Source organism: Monodon monoceros, unplaced genomic scaffold (assembly GCF_005190385.1).
Source record: "Monodon monoceros isolate NGI ecotype Baffin Bay Population unplaced genomic scaffold, NGI_Narwhal_1 Super_Scaffold_6, whole genome shotgun sequence".
NCBI classification, from domain to species: Eukaryota; Metazoa; Chordata; class Mammalia; order Artiodactyla; family Monodontidae; genus Monodon; species Monodon monoceros.
In genome coordinates, this window is record NW_021703783.1 from 90,212,154 (window position 1) to 90,231,072 (window position 18,919).

General features: G+C 53.7%; 1 protein-coding gene across 2 annotated transcripts in view; it reads right to left on the reverse strand.

Moving 5' to 3' along the window:
- ELFN2 (extracellular leucine rich repeat and fibronectin type III domain containing 2) overlaps positions 1 to 4,109 on the reverse strand; it is a 53,304-nt gene extending 49,195 nt beyond the window's left edge. The window contains exon 1 of one of the 2 annotated variants that reach the window (XM_029206036.1): positions 4,082 to 4,109. The gene's annotated coding sequence lies outside the window, so the exon portion shown is untranslated. Of the gene's footprint in view, positions 1 to 3,566; positions 3,635 to 4,081 lie in introns of those variants that run through there. The other variant, XM_029206035.1, reaches the window with a different exon arrangement.
- Positions 4,110 to 18,919: the final 14,810 nt, after the last annotated feature.

An 18,919-nucleotide genomic window follows, 5' to 3' on the forward strand; every position in this document is an offset into this window, starting at 1 on the left:
CAGCCCTCAGGGGCTCTCTGGGGCCCCCCTGGGGACTGTCTGCAGAGCTGGGAGGAGGAGGAGGGGGTTCTATCATTCCAACCCCCCGACACCATCCCCAGTACTAATGGCAGCGCCTCTACCCCAGGTGCTAATTGAGCCAGGAGAAGGTTAATTTAATAGGGGATTGGGCTGGGACAGCAGGAGACAGAGGACTGAGTTAACCTGGACTATTAACGCTGTCCCGGAAGAGGTCTGACTTGTTAAGGAGTCTTGGGCTTCAAGGCAATCTGCTTCCTGGCTGTCGTGTTTGCACAGTGCACTGTCCTAGCAGATTCGGTGGGGGGCAGGTGGCAGGAGAGAGGACCTGGCTCAGGGGCACCGGAGCTGAAGCGGTGAGAGTAGCTGTGATGGGCGCACTCCCGACCCCGCACGGGGATGCCACACTCGCACAGCAAAGCGCACAAAGCAAGCAGCTACCACCTCGGACACAGACAGGAGAGCTGATCCCCGCGTCACACACGGCCAGGACACAGCAGAGGTGTCACTGGCACGAGGTCTACTTCCACAGCAGCCACCCCACCAGATATCGGGGACAAGGGAGCCACACTGGGGAGCAGGCACAGAGCCTCCTGTGAGCACCCCTGGCTGACCTCACTAGAGGTGGCTGAGCAGCTGGATGCAGCCATTTCTATCAGCCGGGCCATCTCGGAATCTCATGGGGTGGCAGAACAAGCAGACACTGGACCGCGTCAGGAGGCAGCCTGTACTGCAGCCACTGATCTCTCCACCTTGGGCCCCTCACCCTGGCACTTCCCACTCCTTGCCCCCACTGCGCAGAGCTCCCTGTCCCTCCGTTAAATGAGAGTGCCCTGCCAATCAAACGGGTCTCCCCACACCCACCAAGCAGGGGAGTTCTCACTAAGGAATGAAACGACAACAGCTTACTTTACCCTCTGGACCTCAGTTTGCTCATCTGTCAAATGGCCACATAATATTGCCAGCCTACCAGCCTCACAGGACTGCTGTGAGGATCCAAGGAGAGAAGAGAAAGTTGTTTACAAAGCCGGACTTAAAGCAAAACAGGGGAGCAGCTTCTGGGCTGGGGGACAGGAGGCTAGGGGATGGGGCTCAGGTGGACTGACCTTCTATCATGTGCTGGGCATCTGGCCCCCCAGAAGTCCATGAACTCCTGTAATCCCCCCTCGCCTCCCTAACCACTTTCCAGGTGACAGACAAGAAACTGAGGCCCAGAGAAGTGACAGGAATGCCTAAACCACAAAACACAGACAGGCAACATGGGATTAGAACCTAAGGTCTCTGGCTCCCTCGCTGTGGCCGTTTTCTGTCATCACCTGCACTTACACATACATTCACTCACCAGAACACAGTCACCGAAGGGTCTGTGCAACCCCGTTGGGATGGGGTGGAGAACAGGAACTGGCGGGGTCCAGGCAGGGGAGGGGGGGGGGACACCACGGGTCGGGGGGTAGGCAACAGAGATGTGCTATTAGGGGGGCAGGCCTTACGGAAAGGGGTCCCACATCCACTCAGGAAACGGGACCTCTTGGGAGGGACTGCTCACCCCAAGGCTCCATCCCTCTCCCCTTCTCACCCCTCACAACACAGGGGATGTGACCACACTGAGCCACACACCCTCACCGTGACACCTCCCTCACCCTCCCACTGACATCACCCGGTCCTTGGGGGTGACCCCTCACACTGCTGTCCCAGTGACGTCACCGGCAACCTGGAGCTGATGTCACACCCAGAGGTTCTCACTGACGTCACACACATAAACACATACACACACACACACACACACACACACACACACACACACAGCTCCCTGATACCCCCTTCAACTACTCCTACTTCTTCCTGCCCAGGGGCCGATGGCCCAGAGGTCCCCACCCATGTACACAGCTCATTCAGGACAGGCATCTACGGACAGTGCCTGTGTGTGCGCGCGCGTGTGCGCACGCGAGTGCACAGACATTCCTCTCCTAGGACACACGTTTACACACATGTGCAGGCCCCCATGCCCTGCTGATGGCCTAGACACGACACGTCCCACAGGTGCCCACAGGCCCTGAGAACAGGTGTTCGAGCCAGGCACACACATATACACATGCAAATTACTCCCCTGGTGAGGCAGATAAAAACGTCCCTCAGTAACTAAATCTGGCAGCCTGGGGCCTGCAGCTTCCACCACATTCCTCCAGGTGCTGCCAGCACCTCCCTCCTCCCCCCCAGCTTCTCTCCTCCAACAGCCGCAGCCCGGACACACACACACACACACACACACACACACACTCCGGTCCAACACCTGTGTCTCCCCAACGGGATCCAAGCGCTCTCCAGAGGCAGCCCCTGGGGTGGGAGGGGTCCAGGTGGACGGAACACAGCAGGGAGCCCAGAGCTGCAGAAAGTGCCCTCAAGTACCACGTTTGTCCATTTCTTCCAAGCTGAGCCCAGAGAGGGTGAATGCCACCATCCCCTGTCATCTCCTTCCTTGGGCACGGCTGACACACCACAGCCTGGCCGCCTCTGTCCTGAACACGAGCTCCCCGAGCGCACACACAGACAAACACACCAGCACTCTCCCCTCCAAACACTCCGAGGAAACCCTGCTGAGCCACGAAGAGAGTGTGTGTGTGTGTGTGTGTGTGTGTGTACAGAGAGCACGGGGTCCACTCTTGCACACAGCCCCGTGTGCACACACAGCACACACATCGTTCCCCACGTGCACACACTGCCTCACCAGCCAACACACCCACCCCCTGCCCCTCTCTTCTGCCAGCTGTTGGAGCCCACACATGCAAACACACACACACATGCAAACACACGCACACACACACACACACACACACACACACCGGCAGTGGCCCTGGCCCTGCCAGAGCTGCAGTCTGCCGATTTCTGCTGCTTCCCTGGGCTGCCTCCCTGCTTGCCCCACACCAGCGCCACCAGAAAAAGGGGCAAAGCGTTTGCAAGGGTTCCCACCCCCTGGGAGCCTCCACTCCCCAATTCCGGTCCTCTTACCAAACCCATCGCCCTCCTGCGGGGAAGCGGGGTGGGGGGGGAAAGCCCCACCCTGGCCCCCTCCCGCTGGAGCTGTCATCCCGCACCAATCAAACCCCCCTTACCAGCTACGAAGATGAATCCCTTGACCCGGCAGCACTCCGTGAAAGAGGGGAGCGAGGGCCCCCGATTCGCAAAGATGGGGGCAGAGAGGTGCGCTGTGGCACTGGCTGGCACGACCGTCCACCATCAAGCCTCTGCACCACCCCCCGAAACCGCTCACCTCACCGACCGTCCTCCTCGTCCTCCCACCCCGCCTCCGCCCACCACCACCACCGCCCCCCTCCCCCGCCGCCCCGCATAGGGTGGTCCTCCGGGGGTCTCACGGGGATGCCCAGACCCAGGAGGCGCCGCGGGTGGCTTTCCCCGTCTCATCCTCTCCCTGGCTGTGTCCCCCTCCCAAGCCCCACCCCCACTGGCGGAGGGGGTGTCCTCCGGTCCCAGCGCCCACTCCCACCGTCTCCGCCGGCCGCGGGCGCTCGGATCTGGAGGAATTCACTCACCTCCAGCCCCAGCCGGGCTCCTGGCCGAGCGCCGCCTCCGGCCGCGGCGGCTGCGGGGCCTGCGCGCGAGGGCGAGTGCGAGTGCGAGCGCGGAGCGATGCGCGCGGCGCCCGGCGGGCTTGGCGCGCCGGCCGCGGCTCGGTGCGTGGCGTGTGTCTGTGGCGCGGCCGGTGTGTGTCTGTGAGCCGCCGTGTGCGCGCAGACCCCGCCGCCGCCCGCCGCGCCTCTGCCTCGCCGGGACCCGCGCCCGGGAGGGGGCCGGAGCGCAGCGTGCGTCAGGGGCCGCGGCCGCGGTCTGTCCGCCGTCCTAGCCGCCCGAGCCCTCCGCGCCCTCCGCAGGCCTCTCCGCAGCGAGACCCCTCCCGCCCCCTCTCCCGGCTTGAGGCCGCCACGGACACACGCACGCTCGCAGACACACGCCCGCCGGGCGGGGGCCGCGCCTGGCTCCTCAGCTGCACCCGCGGCCCCGCGGACGGCTGAGCCCCCGGCACGCCCCGACCCCCAGCCCCGCTCACCCCGCGGGGACCGAGTCCCGCCGCCGCCGGCGCGTTCAACAGCTGGAGGCAAACTTGCTGCGGGGCGGGCCGCCGGAGGTGCGCAGCGCCCCCCAGCGCCCGCCCGAAGAAGCCCGAGCCCCCTGGTCTTCCCACTACAGGTGGATCCCCCACCCCACCCCATCCCCGGCAGCCGTCCGGCTCGCCCGTCCAGTGCTCAACCGCCGACAACCGGAGAACTGTGGCTGCTGCGTTCCCATTTTACAGGCGAGACAACTGAGGCTCGGTGAGCGCAGTGACTCCTCCAAGGTCACACAGCGTGCTTGATAGCAGAGACAGTAGTAGACTCCGGGTGTCTCTACCCTTGGGCTAGGGCTCTGGGCTGCCGCTCACTACCTTTCCCCACCCCTCACGGAGTATGCCCAGGGGCACACTCGTCTCCGCTGCAGCCCAGAGACGCTTCCTAAGACCTTTGAGCCCTAGCCTCTCTCTGGCCACCGCCCCCCACGTAAACACACACAGAGGTGGGAGATGCAGAAAGAAGCTCTGACATCCGGGGCCTATACCTCCACCCCCACCCCCACCCAACACACACACACTTGGGCACACAAGCACCTGGTGAGGAGATTTGGCTCATGTCACGTGCAGGAAGAAATAGGCGGCTTCTCGGCTCCTGGGACCCGCAAACCTTCCCGTTGAAGCCCTGCCTGGGACAAGCCCTATGCGTCTCAATCACTTTTATGGGGCCTTGTGCGCCAGTGCCTGTCCTCAAGTAGTGCACAGCAGAACAGGCTGCAGGAACTCCCAGAAGGAGCATCTCACCCAGGCCAGGAATGGGAGAGACTCCCTGGAAAAAGCCCTTGCCTGAGCTGAATCTTGACGGATGAGTAGGAGTTGGTCAACTGAAGAAGGTGGAGAAGTATGTCCCAGGCCGCGGGAACAGCATGTGCAAAGGCACAGAGGCATGAAACCACCTGGTGTGTGCAAGGAACTCCAGGGAGTTAGGTATTACTAGAGCAGAACCTCTGTTCAGAAATTCCTCCCTCCTGTCAACTGAGAACAGGAAAGCAGGTCCAGGATGAGGCTAGGAGGGTAGACAAGCGCTGAGACACAGGCCACCGAGGTCACGGTTTCTCCGAGTAGGAGACAGACTTGGGCGTTCCACCTCTGCCCTCCACAACTGGACTCCAGGCTACTTGGCACACTCCTATCCACCCTTCAAGGCCCCTTGCTGCAGACCCAAACAAGCCATTATGTTGTCTCTGCCCGCTAAACTGAGCTCTCCTAGAGGGTAGGGGCCACATGGAATACATTATTCGTCCGCTGCATAAGGCCAGGCGAGAAGCCGGGTCCCAGCCCAAAGTCCTTGCTGGAAGGAAGGACTCTCTCACCGCCCCGCCCACCTCAGGCGGAAGCACAGCGGCCTCTGCGCCCTCTGGCGGATCTAGGGAGCAACTGCAGAAATCTCCCCAATCTTCCCCCGTGGCTGAGGCTCTCCCGTGCAGAGGCTTGCAGAAATGGGCACTGGAGGAGGTCCACCAGTTGTGCTCTGGCCCAAGAAACTGAGCAATGATTCCAAGGAACACCAGGCAGCACGCAGCAAAACAGTCTGTTCCGGTTCAGTTTGCGTGACTTTCCCATCATCTGCCGAAGGACAAGTCCCACCCCTCCCTGAGCCTCAGTTTCCTCGTTTGTGAAATGCGAGTAACAGAAGCAGCCCTGTCCCCAGCACAATGCTGGGGGTCACCACAAGGGCACTCGCTTCCCCTTGGAACCTCCAGGCTTGGTGGATTAGCTCGGAGATGGCTTTAAGCTCTGAAACGTTCTTAAGATTCTCCCTTCGGAGGCTTCGTCCTTAGTAGGCAGACATAAATTGGCAAGGCTTTCAAACTCTTAGTCACCACCACCAGATAGAAGATGGAGTTGACCTGGGCTAACTGAGGATGGTGATCTGGACACCCGACTCGGCTTTCTCTGGACCAGCGCCATCCAACAGAACTTTCTGCGATGGTGGAAAGGTTATATAGCTGCATCACCCAGTACAGTAACCACTAACCACATGTGACTATTGAGCGCTTGACACTGTGGCTAGTGGGACTGAGGAACTGGATTTTTTATTTTGATTTTATTAATTTAGATTTAAATGGCCATATGTGGCTAATGGCAACCACATGGGTTAGCACAGTTCCAGAAATACAACACCTTTCTCCCCACGATGTAGCCCAGACAGAGCTAATACACACACACACACGCACGCACGCACACGGGACCCTGAGCACTCTGGCCAGGCCTGAGAGGTGGAGATGAAGAGACTACTTGGAATCTCTAGCTGAACAGGTAAGGTTGAGAAAAATGTGGGCAGCAACAATCCATCCCCATTGTCATTGTTCTAGGTTAGGACTTGCCGTCTTTCACCTGAACACCTGCAGCCATCCTCCCTCATCACCCATCTATTTAAACCCTCCAGTAGCTCCCCAGAGCCCATGCAGAGATGCAGTGTGTTTCATTTTGCATGACGATGCCAAGTGATTGGCAGCAGCTACCTGGGTGCTCCCCCTGAAGACAGTGTCATCATGATCGATTGGTGATGTCTGCCTTGGGTGCAGATGCAGAGATGAATGGTATGTCCTCTCTGCTAGGGAATAAAACCCAAACTCCTCACCTTACCCCCATAAGGCCCTCTGCAGTCAAGCCCTTACTCTTCTAGCATCATCTTGTATCACCCCACACATGTTCTGGGTCCCAGACACCAATATCCGTCCTTTCCAGAACATACCATGAATCTCTCACCCCATAACCTACACACCTTTGTGCTTTTGAGCATGCTGTTCCCTCAACTTGGAAGACTTTCCTCCTTTCATATTCCTTCCCTACCTGTCTACTTCTAGCCTATCATCAGGTACTGCTCAAAGGCTGCCTCCTCGGTGAAGCCTTCCCTGACCACCCCTAAGCTGAGCTGGCCAAGTTACTTATTCTTCCACCGGCCCCCAGAGCAGTCGGTGCAGGCCTTAATGACAGCACACATCACATCGCATCGTTCATTCTCACATGTGTCCTCCCCCGAATTATTTCTCACTCCGTCACCTCTCTCATAGTAGCTAGCTTGTATGGGGCTCACTCAGAGCCAGGCAGCGTGCAAGGCCCTTAACATATATTATTCTCATTAAAAAGTCACAAAGCGAACATTAGGGGGTTTTTGTGGGAACCCAGCATCTCTCCTCCCTCCCACCAGCCTCCCAATTTCCTCTCTCCCCACTGCCATGTACAGTCTTGGTGGAATTTGAATCAAGGTGCTTCCCCCAGCCCCCAGCTGGGCTGAGTCGTGAGTGGAGTGGCGCGTGGACATGAAAAACAGCTGAAGCAGAACCATCCCAAAAGCCTCAGTGCCAGAAGATGGGAGGCATTTCCAGCAGCCTGGACCCCTGTCCTGAATCCCAGACCCGGGGATCTTCCGGCAGTGCCTGGGAGCTGCTGCTCACAGCCCACCCACAAGCGCCCTTTGTCCTAAGTTGACCAGATGTGGCTTGCATCCAAACGACCCCACTGCCCGCGCCGTATCGCCACAAGGACATGTTTCCGGGAGATCTTCCTTTCTGCAGCCTTAGGAAACAGAGGAGTGAGAGTGTGAGGAACCCATAAATTGCTGAAAAGCTTCATGGGCTGTTTAAGGTGAATAACAAGACCTACCCTTTGTACTTAGGTGAATTTTTTTTCCCTCGGTCTACATGGCATTTCGAGTTGATGCTAAGGAAATTAGGTTAAGTGGTTCTTTTAGAGAAACACACACACACATTGACCGTGTATGGGGTGTCATATTCCTGTTTTGGATCCAGACCAAAAATCACATTTTCTGCTGTGCTTCCAATGCTGGAACCAAGGGCTATGATCACAGAGGGTGGGAGCCAGTGATAAGACACGGAACCCAGAAGGACAAATAATGAAGATTCCCCACTAAAACCCCTGCCCCTTGCCCACCATGGAACCATCCCAAATTGAATATAAAGAGACAGCTTCAAGCTGCCTTCTCGGGAAAGTGGGGTCACTTAGCTGAGGGCATTTTGGTTTGCAAGGCCCCGTGAAAGGTCAGAGTGTGCCGGGTTAAAAGTAGGGCTTAGGGAGCAGGTAATCGCTGGGTGTATTAAGGATGAGAGGATTTGGAGCTGGGGATTGAGGAAAGGTGGGCAATATAAGCCCCTCCCCCAGCTTCAGCCTCCTCTACCACCTCTCCCCACCACTGTCTTCAGAAAAGTCTACGTGCTTGTCATATAAATCATCTCTTGCTATGTAACAGATTACCTCGAGGCTCAGTGGCTTCAAACAGCAACGGGTAGTTATTATTTCACAGCTCCTGTGGTCAGGAATTTGGCAGCAGACAATTCTGGCTTGAGAGCTCTTGTAAGATTGCAGTCAGGTGTTTGGCTGGGGTTGCACTCATCCGAAGGTTTCACTGGAGGACCTGTTTCCCAGATGCTTCGTTCATTACTGGCTGGCAAGTTGGTGCCGGCTGTCGGCGAGAGGCCTCAGTTCCTTGTCGCATGGACCTCTCACCGGGACTGCTTGAGCGTCCTCACAGCATGGCGGCTGCTTCTCCCGGAGTGAGAACAGGGAGGAGGCCACAATTCTCAGATGACCTCTCCTCAGAAGGTACACACTATCGTTTAGGCAATTTCCTATTGGTTACACAGATCTGCCCTGTTCACTGTGGGAGGGGATGACACAGGTGTGAATTCCAGGAGAAAGGTATCATCAGGAGCCGTCTTGGGGGCCAGTGGGCTTGAGGTCGATCAATTATATTTGGAAAAATTGAGGAAGTTCCGTGCTCTGCAGCCACACTAGCAAAGGTAGAAACAGAACTAGGGGTGCGGATACAGGAGCTGGAGGATCCATAGGATCCTCTGATTCTGAGAGTCTATCATCCTCCATGAATCAAGGGCAGTTCAAGGCCAACGGAGCTTGAAGAATGAGTATAAAATTCCTGATGAGGCCAGACAAGAGTACAGGGTGGCTGCATGTGTGACGCCCATGAAAGGGTGTCTGTGAGGGCCAGAGGCCAAGGCCACACCCTGGGGGATATTTTGAAATGTCCAGGTGGATACCCTTTGGTCCAGAGATCCAGTTATGGGAGGGGCCCCAGGGAACCTCATTAGGGGTGCCGACAGCGTCATGCTTGCCCAGCTTGGAACTGAGATTTCTGGGGGCTGAGCTTGGCCAGCCTGCCTCCCTGCCAGTCTTGGTAGAGCAGGCCCGGAGCGTACCCTGGGACAGGGAAGGACTGTGAGTGCCCCTGTTGATACACCTGGTGGCTCCACTAGAATGCGAGCAACTCCCAGACCCCACCGTGTCTGACCTGGTCGGTACCCTGGGTGCCCAGCCCCTCGCCAGGCACAAAAGTGGCCCCACCCAATGGTGCAAGGGTCAAACCAAGGAGAGCCGGCTCCAACACAGGTGGGGCCTGCAGGCACTACAGCCCTGTGACAGACCACCTGCCCCCAGCTTTCTGAGCCAGGGGTCTCCTCTGAGACACCTGCCAGGGAGAGCTGGAGGGGATGGGGGATGCTCAGGGCTCTGTGCGTCTATCTGACTTCCACTGCCCACTAGCCGGAGGCCACTGAGCCCTGCACTGGGGCGGTATCTGCCATTTGGGTCTAAGCACCCTTACGTGGGGCTCCAGAATTCTGTCGGGCGGGGATCCTGCTGGAGTCTCAGGCCTGGGCCCTGTGGCCACAGCGTCGGGGGCGTGGGGGTGGCTTGAGTCTCAGCTGGCTCAGTGAGCCGGGCTCTGCCCGGAGTGATGCTGGGGGTGGGGGTAGACTGGCTTCCACTGCCTGGGTCCGGAGGTGGGGCAGCTGGAGGGCTCTGGGAGCTGGAAGTCACTGGCCCTGCAGCCGGGCTTGTCACCGCTGACCTGTAGCCGGTTCCAAGGCTCTGGATGCTGCAGGGACTGGAGAGGCGCTGACTGCCTGCTTTCCTTGTGTTCTTCCTCTGCTCAGAAATGTTCAGGCTCTGACTCCACAGGGTAAAACGCCAGCTCCTTACACCAGCATCTGGAGTCTTCTGCAACCTGGCCACATTCTACCTAGAATCATAATAATCACTTAAAATGGAGGCATTTACTCTCTCATTCAGGCTGGATGCCAAGTGTTCCCCATGAATTAAAGTCTCAGTGAATAATGACAGCAATCTTACTAGGTACTTATTGTTAGTATTCCCGTTTTACTGATGTGGCTCAGAGATGCTGAGTGATTTGACCAAGATCACACAGTGAGAAAGAGGCAATGCTACAATTCACCTGGTTTTTCCTGCTGATGGAACCGTGCTGTGGCCACGGGAATTCTTGGGGTATTTTAGGCAGGTAGCCCCATTGTTAGCCCCCACGTGGCTCGTCATTCCCAGCACCTTGCCTTTATACCTAATGTCCTCTCAGTCTAGAATCCAGGTGTGGGGGTGGGTTAGTGTTAGCATCAGGGTTAGGGTAACTGTGTGTTCCCCAGGCTCTGTGGGGAAAGGCAGGTGTATGCGGCTGCTTCAGAGTTACTCAGGCCCAAAACCCAGATGCCTCCTTGATGCCTCCTGGGCTCCCCGCAGATCTGACCCATCAACGGCTCCTACCCGCTCTGCCTCCAAACGTACCCTAAACCCAGCCCCTTCCCTCCCTCTGGCTGCCACAAAGGCAAGGGCGGGGTCCGTCCTATTCACCTCGGTTTGCTCAGGATCTGGCATGCAGCCAGCACTCCAAAAATATTTGTTCAATAAAATGATCAAGTTCATGCCTGAGTGGACAAACGAAGGAAGGAAGGAAGAGTAAAGCGGATGAGGAAAGAAAACGTATGGCGACAGAAAGGCAAGTGAATTGAGTTCTGCCCTGAAGGCCGGGTGGGGGGGGGGTGCGGTGGGCAAAAGGAACGCTTCGCACAAGAAGAGATGCTCCAATCTAAAAAATACAACAAACTAGTGAATATAACAAAAAAGAAGCGGACTCACAGATATAGAGAACAAACTAGTGGTTAAGGGAGGCAGGGCGGTGGGCAATATGGAGGTGTGGGAGTGAGAGGTAAAAACTCTTGGGTGTAAGATAGGCTCCAGGATGTATTGTACAACACGGGGAATACAGCCAATATTTTGTAATAACTGTAAATGGAAAGTAAACTTTTTAAATTGTATAAAAATTTTTTAAAAATTAAATCACTGGGCTTCCCTGGTGGCGCAGTGGCTGAGAGTCCGCCTGCCGATGCAGGGGACACGGGTTCGTGCCCCGGTCCGGGAAGATCCCACATGCCGTGGAGCGGCTGGGCCCGTGAGCCATGGCCGCTGAGCCTGTGCGTCCAGAGCCTGTGCTCCGCAACGGGAGAGGCCACAACAGTGAGAGGCCCGCGTACCGAAAAAAAAAAAAAAAAAATTAAATCACCGCAAAACAAGAGAGAGAGATGCTCCAGCTACCTGTCAGCCTGACAGGTGGAAGGGACAAGGCACAGATGCACGAAGTGGCCAGGACAGCACGGGGCAACTGAGGCTCAGGAAGGCAACCCCAGGACCTGCCTCGTCCCTCCTCGGGCTGAGCAAGGTCCTTCCCAGCCCAGCTCCAGGGCAAGGTGGCTGCACGCCCTCAGTACTCTCCCTGGATTTCCCTGGTGGTGTCTCAGCCTTCCTGGCCCACAGCCCAGACCTGAGATAAAAGAGCAACTTCTGCCCTTTCTCACTCAAATCCTTCTGATTGCTCTGCCTGTGGTTTCTCTAAAACCTCCCCTCACATCTCCTGCTCCCCGCAACCTCACACTTGGGGCCCATGGAACTCCAGTTTCCACAGCCCCGTCATTTCATTTCCAGAACAAGCACTAGACAAACCTTGGCATTCGGACACTCAGCTACACCTTGATTTCACTGGGTCTGGCCAGGCCAGTGTTGGGATTTTGCCCCCCACTTCTGAGCAGGAAATTTTCTGCCAGAGGCTGAGTTCCATTTCTTCCTCCCTGATACCCTTCCCAGAGCAAAACCCAATCTCAGCTGCAAACTCAGCTCCCAACACCAAGAGGAGGAGGCCGGGATCAGGGCCTGGAGGGGGGAGGGCGTGTGAGGCCAGATGCGCTCCTCTGAAGCAGGATGCCCAGCAGGGTACGTGGGAGCCAGGAGGGGAGCAAGGCAGGTGTCAGGGCCATAACCAAACGAGCGGAAGTGCATGGCAGGCCCCAGACTCCTTGCAGAAGAAACATATTCCTCACCATTTGCAGGTGACTGCCGTGTGCCAGGTTATATAAAAACGCCATTGAGTCTTCACACAACTTGAGAAGTTATGTTAGGACTCGTTGGTTGCAAGTGACAGAAACCCAGCTCGAGCCCAGTTTTAACTGATTTAAACTCAAAAGTGGATATATTGGCTCACATAACAGGGCAGGGCAGGAAGGGTCTGCCTGAGGAAGACTGGGAAGGAGGACGAGGCCACCTTGAAGGCCGTCATCATTCTCTCTCTCTCTCTCTCTCTCTCTCTCTCTCTCTCTCTCTCTCGGAAGCTTAGTTCTTTTGGGTCACCGTCCCCACTCAGTGAAACCAGGAGACCCCAGGTTTACAGCCTTACATATTCATGGCGAGAATGGGAAGAGATTTTCATCCAGTTCCAAGCTGAACAGTTCTAGGGAAGGACTCTGATTGGCCCAGTGTAGGTCACATGCTTACCCCTTGGACCAAGGGCCAGGGTGATGAGGGCAGATTAATGGCCCAGGCTGGGTCAGGTACCCACACCCTTGTAGCCAGAGAAGGGCCCATCAGCAGAAGAATGGGGGAGGGACACGGCAGACAAAAGCAATAGCAGTGGTGCAGGTTTGTTGTTTTTTTAATAAACATCTTATTTTGGAATAATTTTAGATTTATTTTTAGAAAGATGCACATAGAGCCCAGAGAGTAGCTATGTACCCTTCACCCAGCTTCCCCTGATGTTAACATCTCACATCACCACAATGCATTTGTCAAAATTAAGAAATGAGCACGGGTATATTACAATTAACTAAACTCCAGATTTCATTCAGTTTCACCCATTTTCCACTAATGTTCTTTTTCTGTTCCAGGATCCTATCCAGGATCCCACGTTGCATTTAGTCATGTTTCTCCTTAGCGTCCTCTGATCTGTGACAGCATCTCATTCTTTCCTTGCTTTTCTTGACCTTGACAGTTTTAAAGGGTACCGATCAGGTATTTTGGAGCATCGCCCTCAATTCGGGTGTGTCTGAAGTTTTCTCATGATTGGTCTGGGACATGGGTGGGGAGGAAGAGTGCAGAGGTGTGGTGTCCTTGACATGGCCGCATATCAGGATGTACAGGACCAGTGATTAATGTGGGGTCTAGGCCCACTTAACAGGTCGGGAATCTGAGGCTCAGAGAGGCTAAGGTGCTCATGCTAGTCAGTGGTGGGAGGAATGCGAACCACGCCTGATTCCCATTGCCAATTCTTTGTTGCAGCCTAGCTTCAGGAATGGGAAGGTGAGAAAGGCTTCACCGTGAAATCTACGTGAGGTTTGCAGCAAGAAGACTGAGCCCAAGGCTTCTTCTTGGGAGACAAGGCCCTGGAAGGATTGGCCCGGGGGCCTGGAAGCCACAGTAGACGCTAGCCAGGAGGGGCAGGGAAAATAGACAGGTTGGCACAGGCTCAGCCAGGTAAGAAGGATGAAGGAAGGGGGGAATGGCAAGTAGGATGGGTCATAGCAATCCAGGAAGGCTCCCTAGAAGAGAAGGCTGCAATTTGTAGGAACAGTCAGGAGGCTGGCTCAAGGTGTGAGTTCTGTCCCAGGAGACAGGAGAGCAAAGTGTTTATGACCACGAGCCTTGGAGTCCGAGAAGACTGGGTTCAATTCCTTGTGCTACCTCTTCCTGCCTAGATGGTCTTGGGCAAGTAACCATTTCCCAAGCTGATCTGGGGCTTTCTAGCCTCCAGGCTTTGCCTATCCTGCTCTCTCTGCTGAAATACTCATTCCTGAGGCAGCTCTCAGACCTCCCCAGCCTGGACCAGCTCCATAATTTGTAAGACCCAGTAAAAAATGAAAATGCGGGACCCCTTGTTCAAAAATTATTAAGAATTTCAAGACAGCGATGCAGAGCATTAAATGAAATGTGGGGTCCTTTAAGGCAGGAGGCCCTGAGTGACTGCACAGGTTACATGCCCATGAGGCCGACCCAGTCCCCCGCCCTCAGTGACCATCCTGACCCTGTGCTCTGACCCTGCCGTATTTCCTCTACAGCTCCTTGGACATTGACCACAAGCTGCCTACCGATGTCGCTCAGGCCACTGTATCAAGAGGTTGCTTTGCTCTCCCGTGGTTTTTCCTTCTCTTGCCCTGGGTGGAAGGTTGGATGAGATGAATTCCAAGGTGTTTCCAACAGTTAAATTTGATGTCCTCTAATTTTATGGCTCTAATATTTTCTTCCAGGAAGCTTCAGAGCTCCCGTGCCTAAGATACTATGGGTCGAGAGGTGTGGGCTTCCCTCATGTGGTCTCAAAACCCTGACCTCCCTGGGCAGTTGGAAGTTTTTAGATGAAAGAGGAAAGGTTGGAAGAATTTCATTCACTTCCATTTTGCAAATTTGAAATGGAATATTAATTGTGATTTTTTGCAGGTGCTGTAGCCTTGCTGGCACACTTTTTACATTTTGTGCATTTCTGCTTGTTGGTTAACTTTGCTTTCCCCCATTGTTAAGAGACAGCATATTAGAATCAGACTGCCTGCACTCATCTCTTATCTCTGCCATGAAAACGTGTGCAAGTTGCTTAATCTCTCTGGGGCTCAATTGCTTCAGCCGAAAATTCGAGATGAGATGAGTTCTATATCTTCTGGTTACTATTGCTGCTAAAAATTCTAGCGGTAAAAAAAAAATCCCACACACAACCATTTTATTCTGCTCACAGTTTTGTGGGTCAGGAATTCTGGAAGGGCTCAGCTGGGCAGTTCTCGGTGGGGGTTCTCACGCAGGCACCGTCGGGTGCCGGCTGCGGGTGCCATCACCTGATGCATCCGTCATCTGGGCTGCACTGGACAAGATCGCTCACTCACACGGCTGGCATCCGGTGCCTGCTGTAGTTTGGCAGCTCTGCTGGAGCTGGTGCCTACATCCAGCATGGCAGAATCAGGGGAGTTGGTGGCTGGCTTCCTCCAGAACAAGAGTCGCAGGAGAACCTGGTAGACACTACATGGCGTTTTTGCACCTGAACTTGGAAATCAGAAAGCATCGCTTTCACTGCCTTCTATTGGTGATAAGCGAATCAATAAGTCCAGCCCAGATTAAAAGGGAAGGGATGGAGATTCCAGCTCTTCACAGGAGGATTGTCCAAAAAATTGGGAGCATGCTTTAAAATTGACACAATATATATAAAGCACTTAGAATACTGCCTGCCACACAGTAAGCCCTCAGACATGTTTGTGTTGCATTACAGCCCCAAATAAAATGGATTGATGATGCAAAATGGTTTGTTGAAACATGAAAGTAGCGATGAAAATATTAACAAAAATTCTATCATTCAGAATAAGGCATAACCATCAATAGTGACTAGGATTTTGATGTGCCTGTGGAATGCGCTGGTTTGGAGAGGTATGATTTTGCACCAGCAAAGACAAACAGTAAAAATAGAAAGTACAACCCTACGTACCTGCCAGTGGATCTGTGTCATACCTGTGACCAGTGCGGGGTCTCTCATGTCAGGTTGTCCGGTGGTGGGTAGGAGCCTTTGAAGTTTTCACATCTGTTTCCCCAGAAAACAAGCAAGGCATCACTCTGGGAAAACATTGGAGTGTTTCTAGAACAAGCACAAAATAAAGCTTTCCAGTACAAAATTGATGACTTCCATCACTAACAACAGAGAAGAGACCAAAAACACAGAGGCATTAATCAAGGCGGCTGGCTTCATAGAAAAGCCATGTACAAACCATTCTGTTACCAGGACCATTATAAAGCCAGCCACACGGTGACTAAGTCAGAGCAAACAGGTTAAGCTATTGGCAAAATTATTTTACCTTTTATCAAATACCACTATTGGAGTTGGGGGGGGTGGTCCATGAAATTAATGGCCAACGATGTAGAAGACTTGTAATGATCACACATGCACAGTGGCTGATACTTCCCTTTCTTTACAGATACACAAAACCACTGGCAGGCAGAGCATAGCAGACCTTGGCACATGTATGGGAGGGCGTGGCAGACAATCCCTCTTCCTTCTCTTAGCTGAACCCTGGCTGCATTTGATGAGGCGGTGTGCCCTCCTCTCAGCCAATCTTGAGAATCCTGTTCCTGATTTGCCAGCCTCCCTTGCAGCTAGGGGTAGCCATGTGACTCAGTTCTGACCAGTGAGATCTAAGCAGAAAGCAGCTGGTGGGTTTCTGAGAAAGCTTTTCTTTTCTTTCAAGTGAGACAACTGGTGGGGCCCCACCTTCCTTCCACCTTCCTCCCACCTGGAATGCTGGCATAAGGCTGGAGCCAGTGGTGGCAGCCATCTTGTCCCTCCGGGAAGCTTCTTGTCACATGAGGAGAGCAGCCCCTTGGCAGCAGATGCGTAACTTCTCCTATGTCCCCAATTCTCCAGTCTCTCCTCCCCATCTTCACCCAAGCTACCAATGACCTTGTTTCTTATTTCACTGAGGAAGCAGAAGTAATCAGACAAGACTCCACCAATGCCCACATCCCTCTTTCTAAGACCAAGCCTCCATGGTGCTCTAGACCCAACTCTTCTCATCTCCTCAAGGATGCTCTTCCATCATTTCCCCCTCTTTCTCCTTCATCTCCATTTTCATTTTTCCCTCTCTAAGATCATTCCCATCACCACACACATACTTACTTCTCCATCTTAGAAAAAAAAAAAAAAGTGAACAAACGTATGGACATGAAGGAGGGAAAGCGGCAGGCGGGGAGTTGGTGGTGGTGGGATGAATTGGGAGATTGGGATTGACATATATACACTAACACATATAAAATAGATAACTAATAAGAACATGCTGTGTAAAAATAAATTAAATTAAATTTTAAAAAAACTGTCTTGACTTCACACCCCCATTTCCCTCCTTTTTTTTTTTTTTTTTACAGAAAGAAAAAAACACCCAAAGACCTGTCTCTATTCGCTCACCCACCCCAGTGCCTCTCCAGGAGGCCCTGCAGTCAATCTTTGTCCCTCCTCTCCACTCCTTGTCAAGGTCACCAGGCTCTCGCTTCAACTCTGACTTGTCTGGTCAGCCACATTAGACACGGCTGACGACTCCCCCTTGAAACTCTCCCCTCTTGCTCTTCTCCCACCTGACTGTGAGCTCTGGGAGAAACAGAACATTTGCCGTCTTGTTCACTGTTCCATCCTCACCCCCACAGGAGGTCAATGCTACTTAGTCACTGAGTTAATGAAGAGACTGCTAGTTATCCCCCAATATCCATGCTCCCCTTCCTCCACAGTACTCATAGAAGTTTTGCTGAATACGTACATAGCTGCCCAGATAAAGACTATATTTCCCAGTTTACCAGGCTGGTAGGTGTGATCCTATGACTGGATTCTGGCCAGTGAAATGAGAGTAGAGAGGAGTTGTGCAGTTTCCTACTCATGCCCTCAAAAGGAAAGATGCATACCTCCATTTATTTTTCTGCACTTCCAATAGGCTGGAATGCAGATGCAGTGGCAGGAGCTGGAGCAGCCATCTTAAACCAGATGGTGGAGCCACCTGCGGTTGAGGAAGGCAGGTAATAAAATAAAAAGCTGTAGCCTATCTGCACTGGTCACATTATGCTCAGACTGTTCATCAAGAGAGAAGGAAACTCAGGCTTACTGAAACCACTGTTATTGGGCTTTTGTTATAGCAGACAGGCCGATATCCTCAGGAATGCACCTTTATTTATTAAAGTACTTAGAGCTGGATTTTTTCCATCACCTGCAGCCTGATTGGTACATATATGAGGGAAATGTGCTCCATGATTTATTTGGGTCCTGTTCATCACTCAACATTGATGCTGCAGGAGAGAACTTTTTTGGTTAAGTTGATGGTAACACTGTGAGCCACGGTGTGGACTGGAAGGTGACACGGAGATCAGCACTGACTCTCGGCCACCCTGTGGGCGGCAGGGAAGGGCACAGCTCCGTGGATGGAGGCTCTAGCTCAGGCATGCCAGCGCTCAGCGCTTGTTCACCGAGAAGCTGGCAGGCAACAATGTACCTCCCCATCTTCATTCAGCACCGAGAGAAATGGAGAAAATAGCAAGTACAATCAAACCAAGGCCGCTGAGTGGACGTCTTTTCAGCATCTATCAGAAGAGATGGGCCGAACAAAAATCTGTGTTTGCGACCTGAGCAACGCTCCCTGTTGAATAAAGGTGCACATCAAGTCTTTTTGAAATGAGAGACAAGATTGAAAGTCTTTCCCCACAAAACAATGATGCCAATGAAAAAAAACCAGGGTTTTGTAAGACTGAATGTGGGGCACGTGCCTTTGATTTTAAAAAACATGACCTGGCTATACAGTCAGCACCTCGAATAATCTGTCTCTGTCACCTGGGGGCTACATCACAATGTTCACACTTGATAAAAGATACCAGGGTTTTGTAAGACTGAAGGTGGGGCACATTTCTTGATCCCCAAGAGCCTGACTCTGTCCCAGACTTGATGATTTTCTCCACTTGCTCAGGGGGAGAAATCGATTACACAGCAACAAACATATTAAAAGCCACATCGAAGAGCTCCAGATGAACAAGAAGGAATCCTCTCCAGTGTGAAATGCAACAAAAGCCTGGGCCTGGCTGTTTGTCCCCACGTTTTCCAGCTCTCGAGGGTGGCGCCTTCTCCTCTGATGAGTGCTAAAGAGAGGCCTCCGTGAGAAATTGCTTCTTCCATCACCTCGGGCCGTGTCTAATCCT